Genomic DNA, 9513 nt, shown 5'->3' with positions numbered 1-9513 from the left:
TTAAAACAAGTCAAATCCATGAGCCTTCTAATCTACTACACGGGGGAGGTTTTTTTATTTATTTTTTTTGTACACTCCCTGCAAAAAAGCATAACCTAGACATGTCAGACAAACCAAGACTGAGGTACAGTCTACACCGGATCCTTCAAGACTGTCAAGGTCATGAGAGAAAGAATGAAACCACAGCATGTCCACATTAAAAGGGAGTAAAAAGAGGTCTGAAAACTAAGTTCATCCATGGTTTGGAATAAAGTGACAAAAAGTGATTATACAAATGACAGATTTTAATAGAATCTATAGATCAGAAAACTGCAGTACTCTCGCCTTGAGCATCGAGTCATGAGAAGAGAAGATGCCAAGCATCTTTTTAATGGTGAAAGGTATCATATACTGGGAAATACTTTGCAACAAAGGCTCAGTGTGCACAATTTACATTTGGCTGGTTAAAAAGGTATGTTGTGGGTGGAGAGATAGTTCAAAGCTTAAGAGCACTGGCTGCTGTTCCAGAGACCCTGGGGTTCAATTCCCAGTATGGAATTATGTTTTGGGAGAGGCAGAGCCACACAAAGATTGAATACACTGCCAATAGGAAGTGCTAGTCTGGAGAGAACAGCTTGTCCTCCCCAGTCTCACTGGAGTCCCATCAAACACATGCTTCTTAGATGGTTCTAGGCACCCAGTGACTCCTGTCATTGTGGAGAGAATTCTCATCCTCTCATGACAATCTGTCATGCTTTTATTTTTAAAGGTCCGGTCTCAGTGTCTCCACCATAGAAGCTGCATCACATTCTCATTATAAATCAAATGATCACTTTGAAACTGAAAGAAATTAGGTGGAGGAAAAGGTCTTCGTTGGAGGGCTTAGCATGAAACTGGGATTTTCTGCCTCCTGTGTGAGGAAGTGAGTGAATGATGAGCATAATATTTATGCCAGCTTTGCAATTGGATTATTCTCCGCCTCCAAAACAGAGCTGCTAATATCACACTGGTTCTCTAGGGGGAGAGCGGTTGTTTATTTCCCCACTACTCATTCTATGCCCGAAGCAGTTGTTTGAAAGACTACGATTGCATATACTGCACACACATGGATTTCTGGACATCAGAAAACAAAACAAAACAAAACAAAACCACTGTGATTGCTTTCAGTGCCAGGAAGATACAAGTAAGGCTACAATGTGAGAAAAGCTGGGGATGAATCTAATTCTAGAAAACTTCTGCAGGGACTAAGAACAAGGACAGTCGAGTAGTCGTTGTTTCTTTTTCAAGGTAGAGATGGGGCGGCATCCACGTTTTTTAGCATGCTATCTACTTTAATCTAAATAGCATTTCCACAGGACTCTCAGAAAAAAAAAAAAAGCAATTCTATAATGTCATCACAACACCAGGTTGAGGAAGAAAGCCTGATATTGTTTTTTAAGCAAGTATCATTTTATTAGATTAAGGGACCTAGAGCCTTATCATTAGCTTAACAGCTATTCTTCATGGCATAAGAATTTCAATTTATCTTCTATTTAACAAACAGATATTAAGTGCCTACTGTGTGACAGGCACTATGAAAAGCTGGAATAAATAAAACTGATTCACAGTTCACAATTTCCTTTTCCCAGAAAAAATAAGGTCATGTAAATATGATATGGCATGTGTAAATTTCTATCAACATAGAACTTAATTTTTATTACATTTTAATTTTATTTATTTTAAGAGGTTGCACGTGTATCACAGGGATTATATAGAGGTCAGAGGACAACTTGTGGAAATCATTTCTCTCTTTCCACCATGTGGGTCCCTGGAATCTAGCTCAGTCTTCAGACTTGGTGTCTGCACAGTTCCTGACCAGGTGTTTCACTAGCCCCCAAGGTAGAACTTCTTCCAATAACAATACTTAAGGGAGAAATACTTCAGGGTATTTACTAAGCAGGAAGCTCAGTTGTTACTGAAAACAGAAGGGAGGGCACATTCATGAGTAGGCTAAAGAGCTGAAGTCTTTCAAGTTTTCTGAAATAGTTTGATCATACAATAATTTGTTTTGCTAAAGTCTATCATTTTGTTAAGCCATAGTTGGATATCAGAACCACAATTTTGAATATTACATCTGGTTTGGTAAGGCAAGCTGACCAAGAGAAAATCAAGAAGAAATAACTGGCTGTTCTATTGACTAGCACAATTGCCTGATAGCATCTTTGAGTTTATTGATAAAGAAAAATATATTGCAAGACTCCAATCTTAGTTGCAGAAGATTCTGGGTACATTTGTGACAATAGCCTGACATCGTCAGAATAAGTTCACAGGTTCCTAAGGTGGGTACTTTAAAAAGCAGCATTGATTTGGATTAGTGGATAGATATCACTGTTTTTGCTGAAAGAAAGAAAGAAAGAAAGAAAGAAAGAAAGAAAGAAAGAAAGAAAGAAAGAAAGAAAGAAAGAAAGAAAGGAAGGAAGGAAGGAAGGAAGGAAGGAAGGAAGGAAGGAAGGAAGGGAAGGGAAGGAAGGAAGGAAGAAAGGAAGAAGGGAGGAAGGAAGCCTTACAATTGTATAGCATTCTTATGTACTTCAGAAGACCTACAATAATATAATGCAATCATTCTAGTCATTGTAGAACCTTCTTTTTAAAAACAATGTGATAAAATGTTCATGCTAAAATGTTATGAACTAGCTAACCTCCAAGATGGTGCCTGATACTTCCTGGTATCAAGACCTTGTAGTTTCTTCTCCCACATTTAACTAGTGTGAGCCATATAGTAGTATAATACCCCAAATTGCACTTTTGAGATTTCATAGAAGACTCTAGCTTCTATCTTAAGAGACTCTTTCTCTCCCTCTTTCCACCCCTTTTTTTCTCCCTCCATTCTGCATTCTTCTATGTCCACTCTTTCTAAGGGAAGGTCAGTTTCTGTCATGTGAAGAAGTCCATGAAGAGATATACCCAGTCAGGAGCTGTATAATCTGTCACTAGCCACATGAATGACGTTGGAAGCTATGTACCAAGCCACTAACAACCTCATGAGAAATGTCCATCCAGAACACTGGGCTAAGCCACTTCCTTCTCACTCTCAGAAATGGTGTCAGATGATAAGTGTTTATTATTTTAAGCACTTTCGCTTTGTGTTATGCACTTGTTATGCACAAGTAACTTGTACAATTGACTAGGAAACAGATGCATGTGATAGGAAGGTTGCCCAAAGGTTAACATTGACTTTCACAGGAGTTATGAGTAGATAAGATGGCTCAACTCTAAAGGTCCTGAGACTGAGTTAGATCCCTAGGACCCACGTGGTAGAAGGCAAGAACTGACGCCAATGAAATATCAAAAATCTCAGTCACAATAGTGTGTAATTCTGGCTCCATTTCTTTAAACAAGCAATGCTATAGTAAAGAAAGAACCAGTGTGAGAAGTCCAGGATTCTAATCTTAACCACAAAGATTATGGCAAAGAAAATAGCCTTAGATCTCAAGAATAGTGTGCATTGCCAAAGCCTGGTGTGATTGGCCAAACCAAATCTTATTAAGCCCAATCTCTAACAAAACAGATCCATTTACAATAGTAATCTTGTTATCTGTTGAATCATTCCTACAAGACACAATTAAAACAACACTCAATATTCTCTGCCTGTGACTGTGCCTGTAAACAAAAATAAGAACCAGATAATATTTCAGATAATTGAAATTATATGAAACAAGAGTTTTGCCTAATACTATGGGGTTTTGTGAACTTTATTAAATCTCTGAGTAATTCAACTCTTCCCTATGCTGGGATTCTAGTAACTTCATTTTGTGGGCATGTCTGTGCCTCTCTCCCTCCTCCCTCCCTCCCTCCTTTCTCCCTCTCTCCCTCTTTCCCTCCCTTCCTTCCCTCTGTTTTCTTCTCACCAAGAGGCTTGGGGTACATAAGAACTACCAATGGCACTGTTGAGAAGCTTATAAAATTAAATAAAGAAAGACTTAGTCACATAGAAATTTTTTTGAGAAATTCTAGAAAGAGCAAATTATTTTTTCATATTTCTCCATCAAGTCATTCAGTTCTTCCTATGTGCTAGTTATTAGTAGAAGGGCCAAAACTATGTCAATTGAAAAACAAAGGCATGTGCCCTCATGGAATATGTATTCTGGAAAGAGGGGGAAGATAATCCACTGTAAAAATGAAGATGATTGTGTTAGAAACTGAAACAGACTTGGAAATGGGGTAAACAATAACAGTGATTAGTGGGTGTTTACGGTATAGTAATTAGAGAAGGATTTTATGAATGGGAATTGTGGCCTAATCATGGATAGGAGTGAGACTATCACACTCAAAACAAAGCAAACAAACAAACAAAAAGCTAGTGTAAAGACAGTAAGACAAAGACAAGCCTGGCATACTGAAGAAAACATCAATGGAAGAAAGGTACATGACTTGTCAAATCCTGACAAAAACAGTTAATTAAAAGGATAAAAAGAAACTTTTAAGGGCCCTTTACTACAATTAGTTCCTATTCTCACCAATTTTCAGAGTGTCAACAGAAACAACTTAACTCAAGGGACAACTGAGTTAGCTCAGGATTCAGAGGATCTCAGTCCACCAAGGCAGAAATAGTGAGATGGCAGGGGCAACTCAATTTTTGTCAAAGACCTAATGTCAAAGGCTTTTCCTCACAACAATGGATCAGAAAGCAGAGCTCAGAGCATTCACTGGACCCAGAAGTGGCTGTAATATTCAAATGCTGCTCCACTAACCTACTTCCAGCAGCCAGGACAAAATTAATATCCACTGCATGCATATCAGGGGAGTACTTAGTCGCATGCAAATGGAAAATCTACATCAATCCGACCTCAAGTCCCAGAAATCATCACAGAAGACTAAGAGTCAAGGGTCTGGGATTACTGGAGCAAAACAGTGTCTTCTGAACATGACAGGACCATTGCAGTCATAAACTCATAGCAGCTGTGGTTGCCTACACAAATTTATGAGCATATGGAGCACTGAGAATTTTAAGACAGAAACTATCTCTGGAAATCAATCTGGCGGTTCCTCAGAAAATTGGACATAGTATTATCTGAGAACCAGCTATATCATTCCTGGACATATACCTAAAAATACTCCAACGTATAACAGGGACACATGTTCCACTATGTTCATAGCAGCCTTATTTACAATAGCCAGAAACTTGAAAGAAACCAGATGTCCTTCAACAGAAAAATGGATACAGAAAATGTAGTACAGCTACACAATGGAGTACTACTCAGCTATTAAAAACAATGACTTCATGAAATTCTTAGGCAAATGGATGGAACTAGAAAATATCATCCTGAGTGAGATAACACAGCCACAAAAGAACATATATGGTATGCACTCACTGATAAGTGGATATTAGCCCAGAAACTCAGAATACCCAAGATACAATTCACAGACCACATGAAGCTCAAGAAGAAGGAAGATCACAGTGTGGGTGCTTCGGTCCTTCTCAGTAGGGGGAACAAAGTACTCACACGAGGAAATATGGAGACAAAGTGTGGAGCAGAGACTGAAGAAAAGGCCATCCAGAGACTGCCCCACCTGGGGATCCATCCCATATACAGTCACCAAACTCAGACACTATTGTGGATGCCAAGAAGTGCTTGCTGACAGGAGACTGATATAGCTGTCTCCTGAGAGGCTCTGCCAGAGCCTAACAAATACAGGGGCACATGCTCACAGCCAACCATTGGACTGAACAAGGGGTCCCCAATGGAGGAACTAGAGAAAGGACCCAAGGAGCTGATGGAGTTTGCAACCCCATAGGAAGAACAACAATATCAACCAACCAGACCCCCAATGCCAGAGCTCCCAGGGACTAAACCACCAACCAAAGAGTACACATGGAAGGACCCATGGCTCCAGTCACATAAGCAGCAGAGGATGGCCTTGTCGGTCATCATGGGAGGAAAGGCCCTTGGTCCTGTGAAGGCTCGATGTCCCAGTGTATGGGAATGCCAGAACAAGGAGGAAGGAGTGGGTGTGTGGTGGAGTACCCTCATAGAAGTAGGGGAAGGGAGGATGGGATAAGGGGTTTCTGGGGGAGAAACTGAGAAATGGGATAACATTTGAAATATAAATAAAGAAAATATCCAATAAAAAAGGAAAAAAAGACAAAAAGAAAAAATAAAACAAAAAGTAAAAATAAAAAATAAAGACTGAAATTATTCTGTAAAACACTGTTGTCATCCTTAATCATCAGGGAAATGCAAATCAAAACAACCCTGAGATTCTACCTCACACCAGTCAGAATGGCTAAGATCAAAAATTCATGTGACAGCAGATGCTGGCGAGGATGTGGAGAAAGAGGAACGCTCCTCCGTTGTTGGTGGGATTGCAAGCTTGTACAACCACTCTGGAAATCAGTCTGGCGGTTCCTCAGAAAATTAGACATAGTACTACCAGAGGATCCAGCAATACCTCCCCTGGGCATATATCCAGAAGATGTTCCAACCGGTAAGAAGGACACATGCTCCACTATGTTCATAGCAGCCTTATTTATAATAGCCAGAAGCTGGAAAGAACCCAGATGCCCCTCAACAGAGGAATGGATACAGAAAATGTGGTACATTTACACAATGGAGTACTACTCAGCTATTAAAAAGAATGAATTTATGAAATTCCTAGCCAAATGGATGGACCTGGAGGGCATCATCCTGAGTGAGGTAACCCAATCACAAAGGAACTCATACAATATGTACTCACTGATAAGTGGATATTAGCCCAGAAACTTAGGATACCCAAGATATAAGATACAATTTGCTAAACGCATTAAACTCAAGAGAACGAAGACCAAAGTGTGGACACTTTCCCCCTTCTTAGAATAGGGAACAAAACACCCATGGAAGGAGTTACAGAGACAAAATTTGGAAGTGTGAGGAAAGGATGGACCATCTAGTGATTGCCATATCCAGAGATTCATCCCATGAGCAGCTTCCAAACGCTGACACCATTGCATACACTAGCAAGATTTTGCTGAAAGGGCCCAGATATAGCTGTCTCTTGTGAGACTATGCCAGGGCCTAGCAAACACAGAAGTGAAAGCTCACAGTCAGCTATTGAATGGATCACAGGGCCCCCAATGGAGGAGCTAGAGAAAGCACCCAAGGAACTAAAGGGAACTGCAACCCTATAGGTGGAACAACAATATGAACTAACCAGTACCCCAGAGCTCTTGTCTCTAGCTGCATATGTATCAAAAGATGGCCTAATAGGTCATCACTTGAAAGAGAGGCCCATTGGACTTGCAAACTTTATATGCCCCAGTACAGGGGAACGCCAGGGCCAAAAAGGGGGAGTGGGTGGGTAGGGGAGTGGGGGTGGGTGGGTATGGGGGACTTTTGGTATAGCATTGGAAATGTAAATGAGCTAAATACCGAATAAAAAAATGGAAAAAAAAAAAGAACACTGTTGTCAGGAATTGATGGCATTGTGATTGCCAAAACTCAGAGGACTGTGCAGCACAGAAGGAATGCTCATGAAACTATGGGCCCTAGCTCATAATAATGTGTCAATATTCATCTTCAGTAACAATTGAAACAATACATGGACACAAGGTATTAGTAGAACTATAAAAAAGCAGAGATTGTGTGGACATGAGCATGTAGGGGTGCTCCTTGTTTTCCTTTCTTAAATATAAATACACTTTAAGAGGAAAATCTATAAATAGAATATAAAATAGAACATTTCTGGAAACTCTGTCATCCTTCAGGAAAGAATTTATTGGCCCAAGGTCTGTTCATGAGAACCTCATTCTCCCAGTCCAAGACTGGGTGAGAAATCTTTCCCTACTTGGGAGTACTGTTGAGTTAAATGAAGACATTCTGCCCAAGTGCTATTGAATTTGACAGTGACATTCTGCCCCATAACGACTTTTGTTCTGATGCTGAGATCATCCCCATGGCATCCATGTACTCTGAAGAAGACGACATTGAACATGCCTATCTCTACAACGAATATATTATAGTGTTCATTGGAAAACTTCCAAACACCGAGACTACAAATCAACTATCACTCCTGAGAAGAAAGTCGTGGTCAAGAAATGACAGAATACTGCTTTCCCCAAAGCAGAAGAACTGAAAGACTAAACTCTTGAAAGGATATACCAAAGACTATAAGCATGAAAAGAACACAATAAAAAGGAAGAGGAACTTACTGGAATATGGCCATCCAGCAAGAGTTGGGAAAAGGGAGTTGCCCAACAAAAGCAGCAGCGGCTGGAACAGGAACAATTAATTCTATGCTTGTGAGGAGATGATCCAGAAGCAGGAACTTGAAAAGGAGCAGCTAAAAATTGTCCAAGCATTTGAGAAGTTGGATCCTGGCTTCTATGGTCCTCTGTGGGCCTCTGTGGGCCTCTGTGGGCCTCTGCAACCTGATAAAGAAAAACATTTTGTAGATGTGGTCCCTCCCCTTTCTCATCTACACAGACGTCAAACCATAACACAATCATGAGGCCAGCTAAGGCTCCTGTGGTGGGCAGGTCCCTGAAACCAAGCAATAAACATCATAGAAAATGTTCCCAACGTTAAAGGCCTGCAGCCCATTGTGGTGACACACAACTTCCAGCTTGCCAGTGCCAATACTCTCAAAGGCTTTGGAGACTTGTGGAGTCTTTTGTGGAAAACTGGTGAGAAATGAATTCATAATCACACATGTCCTCACCCTTGGACAAGATAGTGGGCCTGATTATTGTCATGCAAAATGAAAAAAAAAATTCCTTATGTGGGATTTTGTTGGACTCCTCACTCTTGGCTGGATCCATAATCACCCAACTCAAATACTTTTTTGTCCAGTGTAAATCTGCCCACTCACTGCTCTATCAAATGATGTTACCAGAATCAATAGCAATTGTCTGTTCTGCCAAGTTCCAGGAAACTAGATTCTATAAGTTAACTGACTGTGGCCTTCAAGAGACTTCATGCTTCTAGTAGAGAAACTTTTTACTCTCCTGACAGAAATCACATTTGTTGTGAAACTGCAGCCGATTCATTGTCAAAGATGGAATTATCATCATCATAGGCCTTTGGTAACCTGAATCATGGTCCAGGGAGATGGCTCACTCGGTAAAAGCCCACCAAGCCCAACAGCCCAAGTTCAATTCATGGGACCCACATAGTGGAAGGAAAGAGCCAAATTCTACCAATTCATACTCTGACCTCCACTTGTGCACTGTGGTATGTGTGCACTTCCCCCCCACACACACACACAAACTAGATAGAAGATAGATAGATAGATAGATAGATAGATAGATAGATAGATAGATAGATAGATAGATAGACAGAAAGACAGATAGATAGATAATGTAATTAAAATGAATAAAGCATAAATCTAGGAAGAACCAAGAAAAAGTAAGAAGTATAAACAGAAAACTAAATGTACAAATAACAGAAATAAGCATAATATCAGCAGTAGCCAGGGCAAATATGATTCATTTATGCTTATGTTAAAAGATGCAATGAAATCCTGTGGTGTTTACAAGAAGACCTTAAATGGGATATTTGAATTCAAGGGAATAGCTAAAAT

At 40.1% G+C, this 9513-nt stretch overlaps 1 pseudogene; it reads left to right on the top strand.

Annotated features, from left to right (window-relative positions):
- The first annotated feature begins 8149 nt into the window (after positions 1-8149).
- Positions 8150-8918, top strand: LOC110300835 (STAM-binding protein pseudogene; annotated as a pseudogene).
- The last annotated feature ends 595 nt before the right edge of the window (positions 8919-9513 follow it).

The sequence above is a fragment of the Mus caroli genome, unplaced genomic scaffold (genome assembly GCF_978045245.1).
Source record: "Mus caroli unplaced genomic scaffold, Mus_caroli_1 scaffold_10, whole genome shotgun sequence".
Lineage (NCBI taxonomy): Eukaryota > Metazoa > Chordata > Mammalia > Rodentia > Muridae > Mus > Mus caroli.
The sequence above is the reverse complement of the archived record's forward strand: the minus strand, read 5'-3'. Positions and strand labels throughout refer to the sequence as shown.